This window comes from Triturus cristatus, chromosome 6, assembly GCF_964204655.1.
Source record: "Triturus cristatus chromosome 6, aTriCri1.1, whole genome shotgun sequence".
Classification (NCBI taxonomy): domain Eukaryota; kingdom Metazoa; phylum Chordata; class Amphibia; order Caudata; family Salamandridae; genus Triturus; species Triturus cristatus.
This window is the reverse complement of record NC_140589.1, coordinates 45,930,330-45,954,972: the sequence shown is the minus strand read 5'-3', so window position 1 is coordinate 45,954,972 and position 24,643 is coordinate 45,930,330. Positions and strand designations below refer to the sequence as shown.

The following is a 24,643-nucleotide window of genomic DNA, read 5'->3' as shown; positions in this document are numbered from 1 at the left end:
CACACTATTTGCATTGTAAATGACAATGCCTTTTATTTGTGTTTTTTAAAAGCAACACATATAAAAGGCAGTGTCATTTCTAATACCAATAGCTCAAACTCTTGCAAATGCAAGACCACTTTAATGGTGGCCACGCCCCTTTTAGACGTTTCTCACTGTATTCCGTTTACAGTGAGCAGCAGCTAAAGAAAGGGGGGTGGCCAAAATTCAATCTGCAAAGGGTCCCTGTAAAAATGTTGGATGTCTGAGGAGGTTCCACTTTCATGAACCAACCCCGCAGAGAAATGTGTGACCCTTGTGGCAGCAATCCCTTGACTAGCGCCAAGGCGCAGGGCCACTGAGACGGCTTAATGTAAACTTGCTGCTGGTGTCATTCTTGAACATTTCTCATTATTTGAAAGCTTTTCATTATTTGCACATTTTTGTATTTATTGTTTTGTTTTCACGATTGTATGTTTAACTGATCATGTTAACTGCTTGTGTATCTTAGTCAGACATAAGTAAATGTTCGTAAAAATACAGAAAATATAAATAATTTGTACACATTAACCCTATGAACCAATGAGTCTAGGTCAACAGTCTGCTTAAATAAACAGCAGCAACACAAAATGGCAGCCAGGTCTTTCTTCTTTTGCGCAAAATTAAAGTGAAAGCATAGGATGGGGCGCTTTCACCCAAAAAGAAAAAAAAAAAAAAGAATTAAATAAAAGGTTCTGTAGTGCGGCCGCTAAAGTGAAAGCTGACGTACTGTAAATTAAATAAATAAATGTGGTTGCTAAAGAGAAAGCGGACCGTGCCGTAAATTTAATAAATACATTACTAATTACAATATAAAAGCGGGCGGCGTGCTGCGACGTCGTGGGTGGAAAAGGGGATGATCTTTAAAGAAAATAGTGCTCACCGACTACATAAAACAGACCATGTAACCACACAAGTAAAAAGTCCTGTCCTTATGGGAGTGTACAAATGCAGACAAGGCGGGACCAAGGAGGGACTACCGAGCCTATTCACGAACAAGAAGCAATGATTTTGAAAGGACAGTATCAAGAGCCAATTGAAAAGATGGATGGAGTTTCTATTCCATACCTCAATACAGCATGCCTCGCAGAGAAGCACATGCGCTGGAGGGGCTCGACCTAAAACCGCACATTGGACCACATCTCTCCAATATTACCAGCTTGATTGGCTGCCACTACAGGCGCAGTGAAGTTCAAAGCTTGCTGCCTCACCTCTTCATTACGGCAGACTCAGCTGCCTAGCAGACCTCCTGTCCATATCAGGTGGACTGAGTGCGCCCTCTCACCCTGCAAACACTGAAAATCAGCGCCTCACAAAAAATCCTTCACAGGCATTACTTCAACATAACGTGTATTTGTAAAGCGCACATTCACCCAGAAGAGCATCTTGGCGCTGAACAACAGATGTTTGTTTTCACCCAAATCAATGGCACACCTCAGAAACCTCAGAAGGATGAAAGGCTGAGTGGACCTGCCAGGATTCAAACCTGCAACCATGAGGCCGAACACAGGCCCCTATGGTGGATGCATTAGTCCTCTGAGCCACCAGACCCGGCTTCATGTTATTGTAATCCGCTGCAGTCGAGCACAGCACTGAACATCTTGTTGTTCCTCAAAGGCCTAAAGACTCCCTTCTTAGGACTTACTTTGGCAGATCAGATCCTTCCAACTCCAACATCAGTTCGGAGTCCAACAGTCCTGCATGCCAGAACGGACACTTGATATTTCTACACTATGTTTTTGTGCAAAGTGTTAAGTTTCATACCATCCCTTGCTCCCTCTTTGTCTCTTCCTGGCCCCCCACTTCCATCCCACAACCTCCTGCACTACCCATCAGCCTAGCTCTGTTAACTCCTTGTTCATGTAGTTAACAGAAAAAAGGGTGATATCAGAGCCTTCAGGCGCTCATATAGACTTGCGCAACAATATACAACACAATACTAGTATCCCGCTGTGCATTCAAGAAAAGAGAGCAATCACCCAAGTCCTCCCAATATTTCAATCCAATATTGAATAAACAGTTTAACAATTTCTGAAGCACACGCAAGTACTATACATTTGATAATACAATCACATAAAAGATCAGATAGACTTCTGTTCTTGGGCGTGGCCAGTTTTGCGATTTCTTCCACTCCCTTGCACCAATGCGTTTCGTCGCGTATGGGTTGTAAACCCTACGACTTCCTCAGGGCTTCAAAGTAGTCTCCAAACGTTTTTCTCGATAATTTCATCAGTATTCAAAGTAAAGGTTCCTTGCAAACAGTGATTTCAAATCGTAAATAAAAGATCCAATAAGCGAGCCCGAATTGCCCGCAGGCTAGTCCACAAACCTTCTCAGTCAAGGTATCTATAAACCGCCAACACCGCAAACGAAACCAATTCTTCCGATTACTACAACACGTCCCTGCAGTATGGGGCAACCTGCTTGAGTTGTATCCTCACGTCACACCCGATATGGAAACCATATCGGGTGTGGCGTGAGGATACAACTCAAGCAGGTTGCCCCGTACTGCAGGGACGTGTTGTAATAATCGGAAGAATATGGTTCAGTTTCCTTCCCCACTCCAGAATGGCGGCAACAGAAGGGACGTAACTAACGGCAAACTCAAGTGACGTGATACAACGACCCAGTACGCGTCTCCGTAGGATATAATGGGCGTAAACATAGGGCGCCGTTTTTAAGTTGGAGAAACAGACGCTCTCGGAGGAACGAACACACAACCCCGACAAGCGGTAAGCCAATGTAAACGAATGGGCACTGGATGTAGAGGAGGGAAATAGAGTAAAATCTTGAAAATGCTAGAAACATTGGGGAGTGTAGAAGCCGACACTTTATCATACGCGCCAATGACTATAAAAAATGTAGAATGTTGCATCCTTAGCACGCTAGAGAGGCCAATAGAGAATAGACATTAGGAAATAGAACCGCATCTGAGAGTTATGGCCCGAGTGGTCCTTGCTTCATTAAGAGAGAAAAGGAGAGTAAACTGAAAGGCAGACTCAATCCAACAGAACTGTGGTTATAATTGGCCCAATAGAATTGTCTATGAGAAAACGAAAAGTTTCTTACCTGTCGGTGTAGTTTTGCAGCTTGAAGATCTTTCTGGATTCACTATGCTGTGCATTATTCCGCGATCTTGTGGTTGGGTCCGGATTCGTAGTCTTTTCTTTGTTTTTTTTTTTTTTTTTGTAGCCCAGGTGGGCGTCGACGTCCACCATTTGGTGCACCTCCCGTGACGTCGTCGTGCTTCCTGCGGAAGTCCCACCTTTGGGGCGCCATCTTCGGGTTCTTTTTTCCCTGTTTTTTTTTTTTTTTTTTTTTTTTTTAACCCTAGGCGATTGATTAATCCTTTTGTCCATATTTCTGTACGTATCCACCTATTTGATCCTATCCATTTCACCCCCTCTTCCTCCAGCCTCATCTTCCTGGCGGAGGTGGGTGGGTTCGCTAGTGAATCCAGAAAGATCTTCAAGCTGCAAAACTACACCGACAGGTAAGAAACTTTTCGTTTTGCAGCGTGAATCTTTCTGGATTCACTATGCTGTGCATAGACTTTGTAGCGGTTTTCCTATTTTTGTGGTGGCTGGGTGGAAGATGATCGCTGGTCGTTGAAAATGTGTTGTAGCACCTTCTGTCCGACCTGTGCTTCCTTATTCATTTGAATGTCCACGCAGTAGTGCTTTGTGAACGTGTGCACAGATGCCCAAGTTGCTGCGAGACAAATGTCTTGGATGGGCGTGTTTGCCAGGAAGGCAACTGTGGCCCCCTTCTTCCTTGTGGAGTGAGCTTGTGGCCCCTCCGTTAGCTCCTGTCCAGCCTGTTTGTGACAGAATTGAATAGTGAGGGCAATCCACCTAGCGATGGTGCCCTTGGTCACTGGTCTACCCATGAAGCTAGTAGCAAAGGACACAAACAGCTGCTTCGACTTCCTGAGTTCCTTGGTTCTTTCAATGTAGTGCATCACCGCTCTTCTGGCATCGAGGGTGTGCAGGGCCTTTTCTGCGTTTGTAGTCGGGTTTTGGAAGAAACTCGGTATCTGGATACTCTGATTCATGTGGAACGCCGACACTACCTTGGGCATGAAGTGTGGGTCCGTCCTCAGGACTACCCTGTCCTTGTGAATTTGAATGTAGGGCTCCTGTAGCGTTAGTGCTTGAAGCTCGCTTACTCTGCGTAGTGAGGTTATGGCCACTAGAAAGGCAGTCTTCATCGTCAACATTTGTAGATTGGCCTTGTGAATGGGTTCAAACGGCGCCTTCATGAGCTCCGTCAGAACCACGTTTAAATTCCATGCCGGCGGCGGCAACCTTTTCGGGGGTGCCATTCTTTTGGCTCCCTCCATGAATCTCTTCACCACCTGCGAGCTGAAGAAACTTCCACCCTTCTCACCTCTGGTGTAGGCAACGATCGCTGCTAGGTGCACCCTTAGGGAGCTCGAGCAGAGGTTACTCTTTAGAAGGTGTGTGAGGTACCTCAGCACAGTTGAGTCTCTTGTCATTCTGTTGTGCAGGCCCTTCTTCCTGCACCACACCGTGAATCTCTTCCACTTTGCGCTGTAGCACTTTCTTGTAGTAGGTTTCCTTGCCTCCCGTAGCACTCGCATAGTGCTCTGAGGTAACCTTAGGTGTGCGAACTCTAGGTCTTCAGGAGCCATGCTGCTAGGTTGAGGGTCTCTGGCTCTGGGTGCAGGACCTCCCCGTTTTGCATTGAGAGCAGGTCTTTTCTTCTCTCGAACTTGTACGGATTGCCTTGCGCCATTTCTTGAATCTGTGAGAACCATGTCTGCCTCGCCCACTGTGGGGCCACCAGGATCAGAGTCATGTTGCTGGTTCTGCACTTGTCGAGCACTCTGTGCAACAGGGGTATCGGTGGAAAGGCGTAGGCAAATGTCCTCGACCAGCTTATCCATAGGGCATTTCCCTTAGATTGCTGATCTGGTTGCCTGGACGCGAAGCTTTGGCATTTTGCATTGTGGCGTGTTGCAAAAAGGTCTATTGTGGGAGTCCCCCATCTCCGGAAGAGTTTCTCCGTTTCCTGGCCATTGAGCTCCCACTCGTGTGATGCTGAGGTCTGCCTGCTTAGCCAGTCTGCCTCCACATTGTCCTTCCCCGGTAGGTGAATTGCCAGTAGATCTATCCTGAGAGGTATGGCCCATCTCCAAATCTCCTGAGCTAGGGATGAGAGGGGAAACAACTGTGTCCCCCCTTGTTTGTTGATGTAGAACATCGCCGTGGTGTTGTCTGTCTGTACCAACACCCTCTGCCCGCACAGGTGTCTCTGGAATGCCTTCAGGGCTAGCAGTATCGTTTTCAACTCGAGGTAGTTGATGTGGCGGACCGCGTCTGCCGGAGCCCATAGACCCCTCACTCTGAGGTTGTCCATGTGCGCTCCCCATCCCATCTGCGATGCGTCCGTGGTAATGGTCACTGTTGGGCTTGGTGGTGTCAGGCTTCTCCCTGTTGTTATGTTGTCTCTGTTCCACCAAGTTATCTCCTCCTGCACTACGTGCGTAACAACCACTAGATCCTCCCAACTTCCGTTTGCTTGTGACCATTGCTGTTGCAGCCATTCCTGGAATGGTCTCATGTGCAGGCGTACATTCGGCACCAGCTGGATACAGGACGCCATCATCCCCATCATCTTGCTCACCGCCCTCACTGTCAGAGCTCGCCCCTTCTGGTAGAGCTGCGTCTCCTTCAGTAGGGCATCTGTCCTCCTGTCGCTGGGCACTACTGTACTGTTGAGGGAGTTGATCTGTGCCCCCAGGAAAATCTTTACCTGTTCCGGTTCCAGCGATGATTTTCCCCAGTGGATGGAAAATCCCAGATTTGTGAGGGTGTCCGTTACGCGTTTTGCGTGCCTCTCGCACTTCTCGCGTGAGTTTGCCTTGACCAGCCAGTCGTCCAAGTATGGGTATACGTGTATGCCCTGCTTTCGAAGGTGTGCCGCTACCGCCGACAGGCATTTTGTAAAGACCCTTGGCGCTGATTTTAATCCGAAGGCCAGGGTTGTGAACTGGTAGTGTTCCTGTTCGATGTTGAATCTTAGAAGGCCCTTGTGCCTTCTGTTTATTGGGATGTGAAGGTAGGCATCCTTGAGGTCCACGGTGACCATGAAGTCCCCTTCTCTTATCTGTGGCAGTACCTCCTGCAGTGAAGTCATTTTGAACCTTTGCGTTCTTATGAACTTGTTTAGGTAACGGAGGTCCAGTATGGGCCTGAGGTCTCCGTCTACCTTCGGAACCACGAAGTAGTTTGAGTAGACCCCTTTGTTGCGTTCCCCGAACGGCACAGCCTCTATGGCTCCCTTTTGTAGGAGTTTCCGCGTTTCCTCTCTGAGTATTGCCAGTTCTTGGGCAGATCTCTGTCTTCCTTTCGGTTTCCTGTTTGGAGGTCTTTTCTCCAAGTCTACGCAGTATCCGTACTGCACGATGTTCCGTATCCACTTGTCTGTGGTTATGCGCCGCCACTCCTGAAGGTAGAACCTCAGCCTTCCGCCTACTGGTGACGTATGCTCGTAGGCTCTTGAATCTTCTCTTCCCCCTGATGACACTTTTCTGCGCCTCACCCTTGGGGACTTGACGAGGGTAGGCGTCTTCTTGCGTGCTGAGTCACTTTGAGGAGGGCTGATCGCCCCCTCTCCTCCTTTGGCCACGTCCGTTCCCTCTCCCGCGAAAGGACTGGCCCCGAGGTTGATATTGCCAGCTTTGCTTCTGCTGACCTTGACCGTGACCTTCGCCCTGCTGACCTTGTTGGAACGCCTGGTGCGATGTCCCTTGTTGGCTTGCCCCCCTACCGTAGGGTCTCCGAGGGATTACCTCGTCTCATTCCCCTCAGCTGTAGGGCCCCCATGGACCTCACTGTCTCGTTTTCCTTCTTGAGCTGGGTGAGCTTTTCGTCCACCGTTGCTCCGAACAGTGTCTCTCCGTTGAAGGGGGTGCCAAGGATGTTGTTCTGCACTTCCGGTTTGAATCCCGAGATTCTTAGCCATGCATGCCTCCTCTCTGTGACCCCTATGGCCATGAGTCTTGCTGAAGTCTCTGCCCCATCCAACGCCGTCTTTATACAGGAGTTGGCGATGTTCTTTCCTTCATCCACCAGGTGAGAGGCTCTCTGGCGGTATTCTTCGGGGAGGTGCTTTACTAGCTCCCCCATCTCATCCCAGTGTTGGTATTGGTGCCTATTGAGGAGTGCATTCGAATTCGCCATGCGCCAGTGCATTGCGGCGTTCCTCTCGACCTTTCTGCCTGTGAGGTCGATCCTCCTGCTCTCTTTATCCGGAGGTGGGCCCGAAGTTGCTGGAACGTTGGCCCTTCTCCTGGCCGTGGAGGCTATGATGGAGTCTGCGGTGACGCTACCCTTGATGTAAGGTGGGTCCAGGGAGGAGTGCTTATATTTCTTCTCTGTCCTGGGTGTGATCGACCGGCAGGTGGCAGGCTCCTTGAAGGCTTCTCTCCCCTGGTTCATCACGCTTTGTAGCATGGGGAGGAACTGACTCCTAGTCTGGATGGGGAGCAGTGTTTCGACGAGAAAATCGGCTTTCGGCCTCCCCTCGTCGAGTTTGACGCCGAAGGCCAGTGCTGCGCTCTTCACCACCATATTGTATACCCCGATGTCGTCGGGTGGCGAAGGCCTCGAGGGGTACGTGTCCACGGGCTCCTCCGGGTTTTCGGTGTCGAGTTCGTGCCATTCGACGTCGTTGCTGGTAGATGCCGCCGATTCGAAGAACGACTGTTGGTCTTCTTCCTCGGCTTCTTCCTCATAATAGGGCTCTTCCTCTTCTTCGAGATCCCTTGTCAGCCCTTCGGCGTCGAACTCCTCTTCGACCTCGACGACGTCCGCCGATGAAACTGTTGGAATCTTGAATTCCTTCATCCTGGTGTCGAACTCCTTCTTCCTTTGAAGGATGTTCTCCATTTCGGCCTCGAGCCGCCTCTTCTTTTTCTCCATTTCGGAGATGCTTTCGGCGTCGACCGCGGGTCTTTTCGATGAAACTTGCGTCGACGTCGAACGTTCTTTCTGCGTCGATCGGCCCGTTTCATGGGGTGATTTCGACGACCCTTGCCTTTCGGCGTCTTTCTGCACCAGGGAGTCCTTTTGTAAGGATCCGCTGGGCCTTTTGTCCGAAGTTCCCCCCTTGGACGTCGAAGTTTTCGGCGCCGGGGCTCCCTTCGTGGACTTTGACTCAGTTTTTCTCGAGTCACCCTCGTGTTGTCGAGGTACTTTTTGTTTTGCGCTCGACGATTCTCTTACCTCGTCTTCTTTTTTCTTGTCGGTCTCTACCACCGTGAAGTTTTCGGCTGTCTCGGCGACGTTGTCCTCGTCGTCTGAGGAGAGGCCCAGAGCGTAGAGCGTCGGGGGCTTCCCCTTGCCGTCCATGTTGGCGTTGGCCCTTCTCTGCCGCTCTCTCACCCTGAGTGTCTTCGGCGCGAAGGCTGAGCAGGCGTTGCAGTCGATACTCTGGTGATCGACCGGTAGGCAGAGGTTGCAGACCGGATGCTGGTCTCTCTGCGCGAACTTGTGGTGGCAGTTTGGGCAGAACTTGAATGGCGTCTTGTCCATTTCGCTCAGGGTCTCTGAGCGTGCATTCTCCAGGGCTGTCGAAGAAAAAGGCTCGCTGGTCCTCTTTCTTAGCGCTCCTGATGAAATCTGTTCAATTCCTGATGTCTTCTCTTGATTCTATCGATGAAACTCGCTTTTCTTCCTTCTTCCTCCGAGTGAATTTCTGGAGCTTCCCGATGTCGATCCAGACCCAACGGCGGAAAAAAGAATCTGAAGATGGCGCCCCAAAGGTGGGACTTCCGCAGGAAGCACGACGACGTCACGGGAGGTGCACCAAATGGTGGACGTCGACGCCCACCTGGGCTACAAAAAAAAAAAAAAAAACAAAGAAAAGACTACGAATCCGGACCCAACCACAAGATCGCGGAATAATGCACAGCATAGTGAATCCAGAAAGATTCACGCTGCAAAACCACGATTTATTAAGTGAGACCCCTTGAACATTTTAACAGCAATAACACGCTGATCCATTGATTAAATGCGCGGTAAATAAACCTTGACATCTATTTCCAGCTTTAGATAACTAAGATACTAGGGCTTAATGCGTAAATAAGAATGGATAATCAAAACTGGTAGACATAATAGCTAATATACTTATCCTCATTATTTATAGAGATTACCCGGGAGACGATACAACAGAGATTCGCCCCGAGACAAAATAAGGATATGCGAAATCACCATAACCACCGAGAGGATTCGCGCCTTTAGATAAAAGATGGTGAGCACCATGTGAGATGAAGAGTGTAGTCACCAATAAGATTGAATGATTAAAATAGAACAAATCGTTCTGACTGATTCTTATCATCCGAACAGACGATCCGGGAGACGATAAAATACAGATCTGCCCTGGTAAAAAACAAGGATACTCGATATATGGACGTATATCCTTAGGGAACATTTGCGCCCTCATACAAATTAAGGTGAGATCTATGTAATGAAATCACCCCTTATATCAATAGGAGACGTTAGAATAGCGCTCCTTATCTAATTTGTTGATACCTATACAATTTATGTGTTTTATAGGGACCGTGATTACATCCGGATAATACCATATATATGGATTTAAGACTATTGCTCCAAAACGCATAGTGACAAATAGGAAGCAGCCATCACAAGCCTTCAGCCATCTACGAAGGACCTTAGAGGTACTCCCTTAGGGATAAAACACCTTTGACAGCATACTTTTGTATCGGTGAGTGTCATAATCACAATAGTGTACAAAACCGCTAAGTAATGTAATGCGGAGTGAAAATCAATGCGTGGAATGAGGAGTGAATGGTTTTTGAAAAGAGATATGTTGCTGCAAAAAAATCAGATGGTTTCTTGCAAATGAGTTAGAAAATCCCGCCAAACTGTATGAAGCATCTGAGTTGTGGATATATGTGAGATATGTCGCCGTTTTTCGGTATAACTCGCAATATTAGAATGTAAATTAAGATATTGTCAAGGGGCTCTATGTCAACCTGTAGAATGTGTATCATCTGAATTTGTGATGTTTTGATCTTATGGTTGACAATTATGTTTCATCATAGGCATATTCGATACCAGACTTGAATACAAACAGAGAAGGAGATAATATTTTATGTCCTGAAGAAGGTGGCTCTATATGAAGTGAATGCCATCGAAACGCGTCGACGCCTGTGCTTTGTGTGTGTCAAATTGGGTAGAATTAGGGAAAGTCAGGGATTAGTGATTCATGCCTAACACTGTCTTCCTCAAATCCAGATTGACATTTGTATGACACATTGTTTGTCTATGTGTTCTCCTTGTCTTAAGAATATGACAAAAAAAATGTAATTGGAAAAAATAGTGTGTAATTTTATCCTTTTTAAATTGTGTATGCATTTATGTTTACCACATAGAATATCTTTTTATGAATTAGCATTGCTAAATAAAAAATCTTTTTTATATTTGACACCATCTTTTGGGTTCACGACTGGTGCTTCATACAAACTTGGAGGAGAGTGGGTTATGGAAGTGGATACATGAGTCAGTGTGTTGTTTGAGATAACAGTAATTGTTGAGCAATAGCCAAAAGGTACATTTTTTTTATACATCAGTATGTGGTTTACAATTTGCAAAATAAAAAAATAAAAACTGGACAAGCCCAAGAACATGAGAGAGTTAATCTGATCTTTTATTTGATTGTATTATCAAATGTATATTAATTGCGTGTGCTTCACAAGTTGTTAAACTCTTTGGGCCCGATTCACAGAACTAACTTAAGACAAAATCCTAAACTTACTACCATTTTCGTATTCACAGAAGACACTTACTCACTTCGGTATTCACAGAAGTTAGGAGTCCTAACTTTAGGACTCCTAAATGCCTTCTGTGAATACCGAAAGTCTTAAAATAAGGATTTTTCTCAGTTTAGGAGTCCTTAAGTTAGGACTCCTAACTTTACTACTACTAAACTGCGAAAAATCCTAATTTTGAGACTTTCGGTATTCACAGAAGGCATTTAGGAGTCCTAAAGTTAGGGCTCCTAACTTCTGTGAATACCGAAATGAGTAAGTGCCCTCTGTGAATACCAAAATGGTAGTAAGTTTAGGATTTTGTCTTAAGTTAGTTCTGTGAATCGGGCCCTTTGTTCATGCATTCCAATAATTATTTTTGTGAAGCGCTCTAATAACGACTTTGATGACATGGCGCAATATAAATCCTTTTGAATAAAAAAAAAAACCCACATGCCCCCTCCACCGAGATTTTGTATCCCACCCCATCCCTTCTCTGCTGTTCTCCAATTATCCAACAACGCCTTACTATTGAGAAATGTTGAGCCCTTGCCAAGGAACTTTGCTGCCAGTCCCTTTATCACCAGCATCTGGACTCCTGCCATTTTGTTTGCTTCCTAGTAGACTTGGGGTTTGTAAGAGTAAGGGCCATTTTACAACATTCTCCCCCTTGCAAAGGGGGCTTGGTGGCAGTACTACCAGAAGTGGCATCACATACCCTTTAACCTCTCCCCGCCCTCCCTCCAGTGCCATCACCACAGTCTTTGTCCTGAGGAAATGACAGACGAGTAAAGAAAAATGCTGCGAAGTATTAAAGCAATAAAGGGAAAAAAAGTAAACAATAAAAGACAGGCAGGGTAGAGGCTAGGGGCATAGATGATGCCATTGCAACAACTGGTTGGTTCTTTTGGGAGTGGGGTGGCACACTTCCTTCAGATTTGGGTGGGCGATCATTTCCTCAGCTACCGGTCTCTAGAATTGTGGCCCTCCGATGCCCCTGGAGCTGTTCGTTTGAAAGCCAGCTATCTCTAGGGCATAGGCAGGGCCACTGGAATTATGCATCTGCGCTGATTTTCGCATAATTGTAGATTTGCCACATAAGCCATCTGCCACACAATCTGCAGACTGTGACAAAAATAATAGTTTCTAGCCTAAGCGGTTGAAAAGTTAGTAAAAACACAGCGACACATGTTGCCGTGCAGTGGAACACCCTTTGCAACGGTTGACTGGTCACCTTTCAGTAACTTATTACAATATTTGCGTGCCAAACTGGTACTAATGAGGTACAACTAATGCCTAGAGAGTGTTAACAAGTTTAACAAGCATTTGCAATGCAACAGGTCTCGCATTGACGAGAGTGAGCTATCGGCATTGTAAATGACAAAGCCTTTTATTTATGTTATTTTTTAAAATGGATATATAAAAGGCATTGTCATTTACAATGCCAATAGCTTAAACTCGTGCTATAAAATGGTTTAGAAAGTGTTAGGAGGGTTCTCCTGCCTGCTACAGCAGGCACGACAAAGCTGTTTGAGAAAATAGTGCTCGGAGGCTGTAAATAAAGCCTCCCAAGTAACAACACATGTAACAGGGTCTGTTGCCATGGGAGATCACAAAATGAGACAAGGCGGTACTAAGAATGGACTACTAAGACTTTTGACCAATGGACAGCCACAATTTACAGCAGACAATGACAAGTCAATGAAAAATGTGGGCAGGCTTTGAGTCTATACCACAATACAGCATGCCTCGTAGAGCAGTGAATGCGCTGCCCAGGCTCGACTAAAAAAAAATGGCAAAACAACAAAGTATTACTATTACAAAATGTGCCACATAATGCTGCATCATTTGCCTTTTCTTGCTGTACAATTTACTCAAACTTGCCGCATAATTTTACCTTCTCCTGCTGCATAATTCCAGCGGCTTCGGGCCTAGGTTGCTAGGATACCCTAGATGTTTGCATCTGGTAGCCTCAAACGGCCCCCAAAGGCTTTCGCCTTGGCAAGAATATACTAAAATTGAAAATTTAAAAATGTTCTCTAAAAGGTGAAGGATTGTGAACCTAGCGGCTAAACATTAAGCGTGCGTCCTTGCCTGGATTGTTGGAAGTAACTCAAGCATAACAAACAGAATTATCACATGTACAGGGTGGCCTCAGTAGAAAGGCCAAGGAAGAGAGCACGCATTAGAATCAAAAGTGACAAAGTGACACGCTAGTGCGTGGAATAAAGCGAATGTAGAAAAGATACAGCCGTCCCATTGAACGTAACATTTCAATTTTTCCATATTTGCCGGTGAAGTAAATATTTCATCACATGTGTTTGTTTGGTGTATGCTTAATTCTGTATTTACTTATATTGTTTTGGGGTGCAAATCATAGAAAACAGGTGCCCAACTTCTATTAATGACTAATTGTGGGTCCCCACATCCCAGTAATGATTCACTATGGGGTCCACAGAAGTCAAAAAGGTTAAGACCCGCATACAGAGACTAAAGGGCTTGGGGCAGGTCTGGGCAAGGGCGTCATGGTATTTACCCAAAGCAGGACCGGGGGTTTTCAGAGTAAGTTTTGGCTGGATTTCGCTTCACATCAGGTGGGTGTGCACAAGGTGGGTTAAGCCAGTGCACTCCCAGGGATGTTGATGTCACGCCAAACTCTGGATAACATTGCACCCGGTCCATAAAAAGTAAGGGGCTGTGGAATAAACTGGACCCAAATCATTCCATGACTTTGGGTCTGGCCCATGTTTCTCGCTGTTGCGCTCTCCGGTGCAGGCCCACTGCCTTGGTGTAGATCTGTGGCTCCCAACCTGTTTCCGGGGACCCCTGGGGGTCTGCGAAGCCTCTTCAGGGGGTCTGCGGCTACTTCGAATATTAAATCACATTACAAAGAATAATAAAGTGTATATAAATAAAGAAGCTAAATGTATAATTTAACAATGTGAAACATACTGTAGATGTGAAGAAATTTGCATGGAGGCTAAGAATGTAATTAGCACGCGCAGATTGATTTGTGGGAGGAGTGCAGGAGCATCAAACTGAATATGGTCTGGACAAGGAGCGGCCTCAAATGAATTTAGAAAAGCTCCAACCTTTCTATTAAAATGTTGATTTTTCTCTTTTATGGAGGTGTTTGCGAATTAAATAAAATGTGTCATGATTTGCGTATTTGTTCGATGATTTTTTAATGCATTTTTTGTGTATTGTTCTGCGGTTCAAATCATTGACAATGCTTAGGCTGGGGTCCCCGACTTCCAGTAATGACTCAGAGGGGGGTCCCTGTATTCCAATGGTGATTCAATGGGGGACCCTGGCTTCCAGGAGTGACTCAGTGGAGGTCCCCAGAGCTCAATAGTGATTCAGTGGGGTCCCCGGATTGCAGTAAACACTCGGGGGGGGGGGGTCCCTGTATTCCAATGTGATTCAGTGGGGGTCCCTGGCTTCCAGTAATGACTCAGTGGGTGGGTCTCGGATTCAAATAGTGATTCAGTGGGGGTGCCAGTAATGACTCAGTGGGGGGTCCCTGTATTCCAACAGTGGTTGGGGGGTCCCCGGGTTCCAGTAATGATTCGGTGGGGGTCCCCAGAAGTCAAACGGTTGAGAAGCACGGATGTAGATCATAGCTTTCTCCGGCAGTTTGCACACGGCCACCAGAGGTGCGGGTCGGGCTCCCGGCCAGTTCGGCTCAGCAGCTGCCTAGCAGCGAGGCAGCCAGCTTGGCCGGGCATTCACTGAACACAGAACTTACAACGCCTTTGAGGTGTAATTACAGGTAAATACAGCATCAAATGTTGTCCCACTCCGAGCTACAAATCGGAAAGGGCCGCTTCAGGAGTCGGGTTTCACACAAAGCAATATTATATTAATTAGATTCAGGTGAGACGGGGCGGGGCGCTTAGGAAGCCCGCCTTCCGAGACGGGCAGGCAGCGGGCCACTGAAACAGCACGAACCAGGGACTGAGCAGACGCAAGCTTACCTACGCCCCAGGCTAAGAGCAGCATGTGTGTTCATGCACAAAGCTAGGATGTACTTTAGGGTAGGTCGAATTATCAATTTAGGTTCAAGGGTGGAGTGACCCCCTCCCCACTCGGGAGAAGATTCTGGAGCGACGACGGCGAGAGTCAAGCATGCCACATGGTGCTCCGCCAAGCCTGGCCCCAGCCCTTACAACTACCCCTCTCCCCAGCATGTGAGCCCTAAAACCCTGCCCCCCTGCCTAAAACTATCCTGATGAGCCTGACAACCAACCTCACTGGTAAAAACAAAAAAGAAACTACCCCTCCCTCCCAAACCTGGCCATAGCCTCACTTACCTGTGTGTGTCTGAAGCTTTCTTCTCTGACGCGTCATCTTCCCGCTCATCTGGACACAAGGCCACTTGTGGTGGAAGCGGCACGCATGTCTCAGCCCGTGTTGTAAAGGCCGTTTCCCATTCTAGATGGAAAGTATTGTCCATCCCTTAAATAAAAGTTTTCTCAAAAGAGGACCACCCCTGCTCTTGGACCAAGTATGAAGATGCCCAACCATGTATGACACTACCGCCATAGGAAATCCTAGCCTTACACAGAGTGGAGACAGCCAACCACACTGTACACCACAACCACAGGAAAAGGCCAATTAATGATTACTTACACCATTACTATTGACAAGTGTCAAAACCTATCCAAACACCAAGTGTGGAGGCGCCCAACAAGGTAGCTCACCACTACCATTGACAAGGACCAATCCACCCTAACACAGAGTGGAAACTCCCAACCACACAGCGCACCACTACAATACACAAGAGCAAATCGTACCCCAACACCAAGTGTGGAAATACGCACCCACGTAGCACCCCACACCCAAGTGTGGATATGCCCAGCCACACACAGAACCACTGCTAGAGACAAAGACCAATCCACCCTCATACAAAGTGTGGATACGTCTAGCCACACACAGAACCACTACTAAAGACAAGGACCAATTTGAGCCTTCCTGCATAAGGACCTCAAAGTCTAGACACACACATCCAAGGGACCCTCTCCTCCCTTTACACCAAGTGTAGAGCTCACAATACACAAGGACCAATTCTAGGTTTGTACCAGGATAATTTCTACTCTTATACAAAGTGTAGCGGGGCTCATCCGCAAGGACCACTTCCCATCATGGTAGCAGCAGCCAACCGCAACAATCATTGGCACAACTAATCGTTCTTCCCTTTCTGATCTATTGGCTTTGTCAATGCTGTGCGGCATCGCAAGAAGCAACACAGCTGGTGCTGTGCAGCATCGGGGGGAAAAGACGGCCACAACAATAGGCGTGCGCATGTGTGACAACGCATGAGCATCCATGCGTCACTACGGTTGCTCATGCCTTGTAGACACCATTTCTTTTAATTATTTACCAATGAAAGATCGTGGACACCACTTGAGTTAGTAAATAAAAGTAAATGTTACTTAGAGCATTTTGACACATGGAGAAGCCATCAGTAAACAGCAGCCGCCGAGCTGTGGGAGGGGAGCAGAAGCAGTGGGAAGGCAGTATGAGGGAAGGGAGCGACAAGCGCACTCGAGCGGGGGGGATATGAAAAGAAAAGAAGAAAAGCCGGGAGGGACAGAAAAAGCAATGACGTAAGAGGTAAAGGAGCAACACAGGGCGGGCATGGGGCAAGTATGTGTAGCTGGAATCAGTTCAGAAGAGCTAAATGAGACGTGCACTCTCGGAGCGCTGAAAGTAGAAAAAGTAGTTCTTCAGATGTGTACAGTGGAACAATAGAAGTCAGCCAATCAAAAGGATGGTAAAGAGGCTATGCTCCACAGGACGGACATGCGCAGAGGAAGGCCGCCACTGAATAAGAAGCAAGCAAATGAGGGCGGCACCAAAACCAACGATGGGAACGAATAGGGCGGATATCCGTCCTCCAAGTTTTTGGTACGATCCACTAGAGGTCTCTCAATCTTCCAGTTGGGTCCGAGCCCAGCAGAGACAGTCGAGTGCAGTTCCGTTACCATCATATCACAACGGAGGGTTGCCTGGCCTGGCAAGTGCTTTAAAAGACACTAGTTCGAACCAACTTTGAAACTGGTCCCTACACGGCCTTATATTCATGACCTTAACTTTACTGGAAAACACGCGGATGGATTTCTCAGCGAGGATCGCAAAAACCCTTAATGTGATCTACGTAACCAATGCAGTCTCTGTTTACATCTCACTCGGTTCACTCCATCTTCAGCGCCCAAGATATTTGCTTTTCAAGAGGTCGCGTTTATGCAGTTTTTATTATGCAGCGCATGACTCGTGTGTCGCGCATGTTGTGAACTGAGTTTCCTCGAGGTGTCTGGGTGAGTTCAGGTTGTGAGGGAGTGTTTATGATGGGGGATCATTGAGGACTCTGGGGCGGAGGCCGGTGGCAGAGCGAGTTTCTAATATTATGAAGTTTTATAGAGCGCACAGCTACCCGAGGGTTTCCCAGCGCAGGACCATATACAATAAGGTGTTCGGAGGCAGCGTATCAGTGGCCACGTCTTCAAAGGCTTCCTGAACCCACCAAGGGAATGGCGCAGTCTCATGTTGGCAGGGAGTGCATTACCCAGCGCAGGACCAAGGTAGGAAAAAGAACCGACTCCTGGCGAGCTCTTCTGAGTCTGGGAACTTTGCTACGATGACAGCGGCCTGAGCGGCTGGGACGGGAGTGCGTCACCGGCAATCTTAAGTACTACGGACCCGTATTGGACAAAACTTTGTGCGTGTAGCACAATGTTTATTACTGGATTTTATCCACCGGGAGCCAGTGGTCTCTGAGAAATGTAGCTGTATAAGAAAATTCTGGAAGACAGAAAGCCATCTGGCAGTAGTGTTCTGTACCACCTGTAGGCGCTTGGAGTCTTGGAGGCCCCAGGATACACAACGCTACCATAGTCCAGTCTGGACAGGATCAGGGCCTGAATTACTGTTCGTTGGGCTGGGACAAGGAGAAACCAGAGAACTCTTTTCAACCACCTTAAGACCCCAAAACAGGTGGAGACTACCATGGAAGTGTGAAGTTTCATTGAGAGCTCCCCATCAAGCCAAAAGCCCAAGATCCTAATCACGGAGACGGGGACAGGAGGGGCTCCGAGGATATCTGGCCAAAGATGCGGGCCCCAAAGGGGAGGGTGCCGGCCCACTGACAGACCCTGGCTTGCCCCCCTTTAGCTTCAGGGGGTTGCTGCCCATCCATGTGGTCACCTCCACTAGGCATCTGCAGAGGAGAAGAGAGCCACATCTGCCAGGGGACATGCTTATTGCCTGTCAACGGGTCAGAAAGGTGTTCAGACTACATGCACATTCAATCCTTGACCCCTCTGAAGAGAGTTCGTCACATTTATGCCAAATGTAATTGTGTGGAACTGTGATAAGGAGGTATAAAGCTGTCGAAATATGGTCACTGCCAAAGGAAAAAAAAGCAGCGTGATTGGTAAGTGAGTGGGGTGTGCAGATGAAATATGTGCAGGGCAGAGTGCAAAAACACTGCTGAAAAGAGTAAAGAGGATGTGCCAGATATGCACAAAGAATTTCAGAAAGAAAGAAAAATGGTGTTAAGTGACTAAAATAGTGAGAGACTCCAAAGAAAGAGGTATGAAGGGGAGAGATGTGGGCACTGAAGACCACGGCTTGTTCCAAAGCCCTCACTCATGTTTCATTCGAGGTCCCCTTTTCATTCCAAATTATTAAACATATATTCTCTCATTTATTTCATGTTGCTAACAAGCATTGGCAAAGCCAATAGGTTAGCCCTGTTTCAGGAATGTTGTACTATATGTCGGATTGCAATAATGGGAAACTCTGAGCAAATACCAGCCACGATTCACTTTGTGAAGCACGCTTCCGAGATAAGATTCCCCAATTATGCTTCTGACCCGTGCCCCTTTTAGATGCCCCCCCCCAACCCCCTCTGCGTCTCACTCCTAGCCCTGGCGGGGAGGGCGGTTGGGCACTCTGCCAGACTGACCCCGGTGCCCTGCCGCAAAACAGGCTGCGGGTCCCTTTATCTTTAGAGTGGGGCTGCTCTGGTAGTTGAAGTCCCTCCTCCCCCCCCCCCCCCCCCACTTCCTCTCAGTATCTCCCCTTGCCTCAGCCTGCCACTGTCCTCTGTGGTTGGGTTCACCAGGGTGCTTGTCGGGGAATCTCAGACCTAAACCCCCGCCCCCCCCCCCATTATCGAGTAAGTCACGCCCCTGCCAATGGCCTCCTCTACCCTTACTCAAAGTGTCAGGGGCAGCGCTACTCTGTCTGTTCCTCTATGTCACGCATAGAAGAACATGGCTAATCAAATACAAAGGTGGTTCTCGCCTGAAGTATGTCTTCATACTTCAGGCGGGAACCACCTTTGTATTTCATTAGCCATTTTCAGCTATGGGTGGCATAGAGGAACAGACAGAGGTGAGAGAAAGACAGAGGTGACATACAAACAAAGTTGACTTTCCAAGGGGCTCCTTGGAAGGTGGGGACCCGGGGCAATTGCGCATGACTTACAACATCTGTTTAGGAACTCTGCACAAGAACTCCACCCACCCCCCACCCTTGGATGGCAGCTCGGATGGGGCTAACAGCGGGCAGAGCCGGCTCTTACAAAGTAGGCGCAACCAGGGTTGCCAGCGGGCACATCATAATTTGATCTAGACAAAGGAACATACTTGCTACCAACCAGCCGGCATTGGTGTTACCTGCAGCTCACCAGCAACTATCATCACTGCTGCCAATCAACCACCATCGGCACAGTCTGCGGGTCACCAGCCACCATCATCATCACCACCGCTGCCAATCAACCACCATCGGCACAGTCTGCGGGTCACCAGCCACCATCAGCACCGTTGCCAACCAGCCACCATCTGCACAGTCTGCAGGTCACCAGCCACCATCAGCACCGTTGCCAACCAGCCACCATCTGCACAGTCTGCGGTTCACCAGCCCCATCATCATCACCGCTGCCAATCAACCACCATCGGCACAGTCTGCGGGTCACCAGCCCTATCATCCGCGCTGCCAATCAACCACCATCGGCACAGTCTGCGTCTCTCCAGCCACCATCATCATCACTGCTGCCAATCAACCACCATCGGCACAGTCTGCGGCTCTCCAGCCACCATCATCATCACCACCGCTGCCAATCAACCACCATCGGCACAGTCTGCGGGTCACCAGCCCTATCATCCGCGCTGCCAATCAACCACCATCGGCACAGTCTGCGGGTCACCAGCCCTATCATCCGCGCTGCCAATCAACCACCATCGGCACAGTCTGCGGGTCACCAGCCCTATCATCCGCGCTGCCAATCAACCACCATCGGCACAGTCTGCGGCTTACCACAACCATCATCACCACTGCCAATCAACCACGATCAGTGCAGTCTGCTGCTCCTCCGCCAAAACACGATGGATTTAGGCCCAGATCTCTGTACTGGGGTGAAGGTTTGACATTGTTCAGCATTCCGTCCATCAACTATTTTTTTGCATTCGTCATACAGAGTGGGCCCGGTATGCCCAGATGTGGGTCCCGTGCTCTCCATGCCACTGGATTCAAGCTAGCCTGGCTGATATGGGGTGATGCCCTGAAACCGGACCCAGGATGCATGCTTCTGCTCCAGTGAGTACCTGGCCTGGCAGTTCGGGCTGGACTGTTCCCATAAGGAGCAGGGTCAAGATTGATTTGCATATGGCTGAGCAAAATAACGATTGATTTAGGCCTAGATCTCTTGCCTGGGGCTGAATGTTTGATTTATTCCACATTCCGTCCATCATTTCTGTACCTTATGCTTTCTCGCCCTAAGTGCGCCGGCTATGACCAGACTTTGGGCCCTGGCTCAGTGTGGCACTGTATCCAAGCTATCCTGGATGATGAGGGGTGATTGCCCAAAACCAGTCCCAGCATGCTTGTTCTCAGTCCAGGGAGGACCTGGCCTGGCAGATGGGGCTGGACTGCTCCCATGAGGCACAGGGTCAAGACTGATTTGCATATGGCTGGGTCCAAACTGGGGTTGCATGGTGAGCAAAGGAATGATTGATTAAAACCCTGAACTGTGACTGGGATGAATGTTTGATTTGTTCAGCATTCAGCCCATCATTTGTTCTTTTTGCGCTCACCGTCAATTATACCACCCAGCCGCCATCTGCACCATCTATTGCTCATCAACCACCATCACCGCTACCAATCGGCAACCATCCTCACCGCCTGCAGCTCATCAACCACCATCACTGCTACCAATCGGCAGCCATCCTCACCGCCTGCAGCTCATCAACCATCCTCACCGTCTGCAGCTCATCAACCATCCTCAGCGTCTGCAGCTCATCAACCATCCTCAGCGTCTGCAGCTCATCAACCATCCTCACCTCCTGCAGCTCATCAACCATCCTCACCTCCTGCAGCTCATCAACCACCGTCACTGCTACCAATCGGCAACCATCCTCACCGCCTGCAGCTCATCAACCACCATCACTGCTACCAATCGGCAACCATCCTCACCGCCTGCAGCTCATCAACCACCATCACCGCTACCAATCGGCAACCATCCTCACCTCCTGCAGCTCATCAACCACCATCACTGCTACCAACCGGCAACCATCCTCACCGCCTGCAGCTCATCAACCACCATCCCCGCTACCAATCGGCAACCATCCTCACCTCCTGCAGCTCATCAGCCATCCTCACCGTATGCAGCTCATCAGCCACCATCACTGCTACCAATCGGCAACCATCCTCACCTCCTGCAGCTCATCAGCCATCCTCACCGTATGCAGCTCATCAGCCACCATCACTGCTACCAATCGGCAACCATCCTCACCGTCTGCAGCTCATCAGCCACCATCACTGCTACCAACCGGCAACCACCCTCACCGTCAGCAGCTCATCAACCACCATCACTGCTACCAATCGGCAACCATCCTCACCGTATGCAGCTCATCAACCATCCTCACCGTATGCAGCTCATCAACCACCATCACTGCTACCAATCGGCAACCATCCTCAAAGTCTGCAGCTCATCAACCATCCTCACCTCCTGCAGCTCATCAACCACCCTCACCTCCTGCAGCTCACCAACCACCATCACTGCTACCAACCGGCAACCATCCTCACCGCCTGCAGCTCATCAACCATTCTCACCGTATGCAGCTCAACCATCATCCTCACCATCTGCAACTCATCAACCACCGCCACCAATCGGCAACCATCCTCACCGTATGCAGCTCATCAACCACCGTCTCTGCTACCAATCGGCAACCATCCTCACCATCTGCAACTCATCAACCACCGCCACTGCTACCAATCGGCAACCATCCTCACCGTCTGCAGTTCATCAGCCATCATCATCAATTGTTCCCGTCAGCTGCCATTGGCACCATCTATCACTCACCAGCCACATCATCAGTGCTGCCGCTCATCAGCCACCAAAATGACAGATGCCAATCAGCTCCCTGTCACCATCTGCAGCTCATCAGCATTGTATCCCACTTGTCAGCCACCAACTCCACTGCTAACAGTCACATCAGCCACCAGTCGAGTCAGTCACCATCACTGCTACCAATCAGTCGTGTCAGCCACCATCACTTCTACCAGTCACATCAGCTACGATCACGACTGCTGCTCATCAGCCACCATCTGTACTGTATCCTACTTGTCAGCCACCAACTCCACTGCTGCCAATCAGCATCCATTAATACGGCCTGTCAATTAAAGTCTGAACTGCATGCCAATCACCACCATGGATACAACTGTCAATCAGCAACCATCGCGCCTACAAGTCAGTTAATACTGCCCATACATCAGCTACCGTACCAAGAGCACTGCTAACCAGCCTTCACCGATCCGTCCTCATACTCTGCTGACAGACAGGGGGTGCCCATCTGCATTACCAGGTCCGGCCTCCATGAAGGATGACCAAGAGCCCAACATGGCCGTCAAGCAATTTAAATCAACACTGCCTCCTATGAGCTGGCAGTGACAGCCGATACCTTAAAATGTGGGGGGGGGGGGAGGGGTGGAATCAAAACGTAGCAGCTGCTCCCCCTCTGCACCACCCCAATCCTAGCCATGGGAGGGAACCCCAGCACAATGCAGGGTCTGTCTATGGGAACAAAGGATTGAAGCCCTCACAAGACCAGAGAAAAGCGCAGGGGGCCAGGCGGGGAATACCAGAGGACGCCCACTGGGAGTAGCGCCAATGCGGATACTTCAGATACCGGGCGCTGAGCGCAAGAGTGCTTGGGCTGCCAGTAGCGCAAAGTTACCATCCGTGGGACTGTGACCGAACACCTCCTTAATCAGATTTAAACTCCCCCTCCTCGCCTAAATCATCATGTCACTGGGCGAGGGACTCCAGTGTAATTCACTGGGAGGGATGGGAGCGCGCCGCCCTCCAACAGCGGCATGGTATCAGGGGGGCGGGGGGGGGGGGGGAGAGAGGAGAGAGCGCAAGAGGGCAGAGAGGGTGAGAGCAAGAGAGGGGGAGAGCAAGAGAGCAGGGAGAAAGAGAGTGGAGAGAGATAGAGGGAAGGGAGGGAAAGAGACAGGAGAGAGCGAGCAGAGGGGGAGAGAGAGCAGAGGGGGAGAGAGCAGAGAAAGAGGGGATGGGGAACTAAGGGGAGAGAGATGGGGAGATAAGGAATGAGACAGAGAGCGAGCCAGAGAGAGAAAGAGAAGGTGCACGGGGTAAAAAGAAGGAGCAGGTGGAAAGAGAAAGAAAGAGCGGAAAGAGAGAAGCCGGGGGGGGGGGGGGGGGGGCTTCAAGATACAAGCACACTTGGCCAAGTCGGACAGGCCCGGACGGGCGCTCGAGGCCTCCTCTCCGCCACGCGCCTCTCTGCAGCTCCAGGTCAGCGTGGCTCACTCACCCCGTGCGTTTCTAGTGGAGTGATCAGCGCGGTGCCGCGGCAGGGCTGCATTTCGTAGCGCTGCAAGTAGCGGCATTACAGCCAGAGTAGCGCTCGTTTGAGGGCATCGAAGCGCTTTAGACGGCCTGAGAGTCATTCTGTGGAAGTGTGTAGGTGTGACCGCGTACTGTGGTGTGGAGTGGAGCGGTGTGTGAGTCGGGAGGGTTCACTGGGAAGGTGGGACCACACACACAACTACCGGTTTAGGGGTGGAATGTGTCGGTGTGAGAGCCGGAGGGGGTGTCAGCACACACAGCCTGCAGTCTGTCCGCAGCTCGACAACGCTGGCTGTGTGTGCCCGAGGCGGCATCACAAGATGCCCACTCATCCCGCACTGCCCGGCGTTTTACCCCTCCACAAATCTCACGAAGGAATACTTACTAAACGGTTCCAAGTTTCGCTGACCTACCAGGAGTAGAGGGGGAGCAACCGTGCCATACTCCCGTCTCACCGCCCCACACTCGGATATGCAGAGCTTTTACCCGAAAGGCGATTCCCCAGAGTGAATCCTGCCCCACGGCACCGGTATAAACCGAGAGTGACGTCACACTCCTAGACACCGGGGAGCCCCGGGTGTGAAGTAACCCTGGCTCGGCTCGAGATGCTCTTGGAACCACCACCCCCCAACTCGAGCCGAGCTTTCAGGGGAGGCGCATTGGCCTTGTGGGTACCGCTGACAAACATTTAACACAGGCAACCAGGTTTACTAGTCCCGTGAATGCCAGAAAATTGCCCAGTGCTGCAAAAACAAGAAATAGATGGAAAGTATTCTGTGCGTCTTGTTGTGCGCTTGTATGCCCCGCCCCCGTGCAAGGTTTCCACTGTGTGAATCTGCCGAAAATAAACCGTGGCTTCCGCCAGTCACCCGCGCTCTAATCCAAACCTGCTGGAATGAAAGACGACACACTAACTTTGTTGTTATAAAGTTATAATCTTGAGGTCG

General features: G+C 49.3%; 1 protein-coding gene across 1 annotated transcript in view; it reads right to left on the bottom strand.

The window, feature by feature from the left end:
* The window catches only part of KCNK5 (potassium two pore domain channel subfamily K member 5), a 114,046-nt gene that overhangs the window by 87,169 nt on the left and 2,234 nt on the right, over nucleotides 1–24,643 (bottom strand). The window lies entirely within an intron of this gene.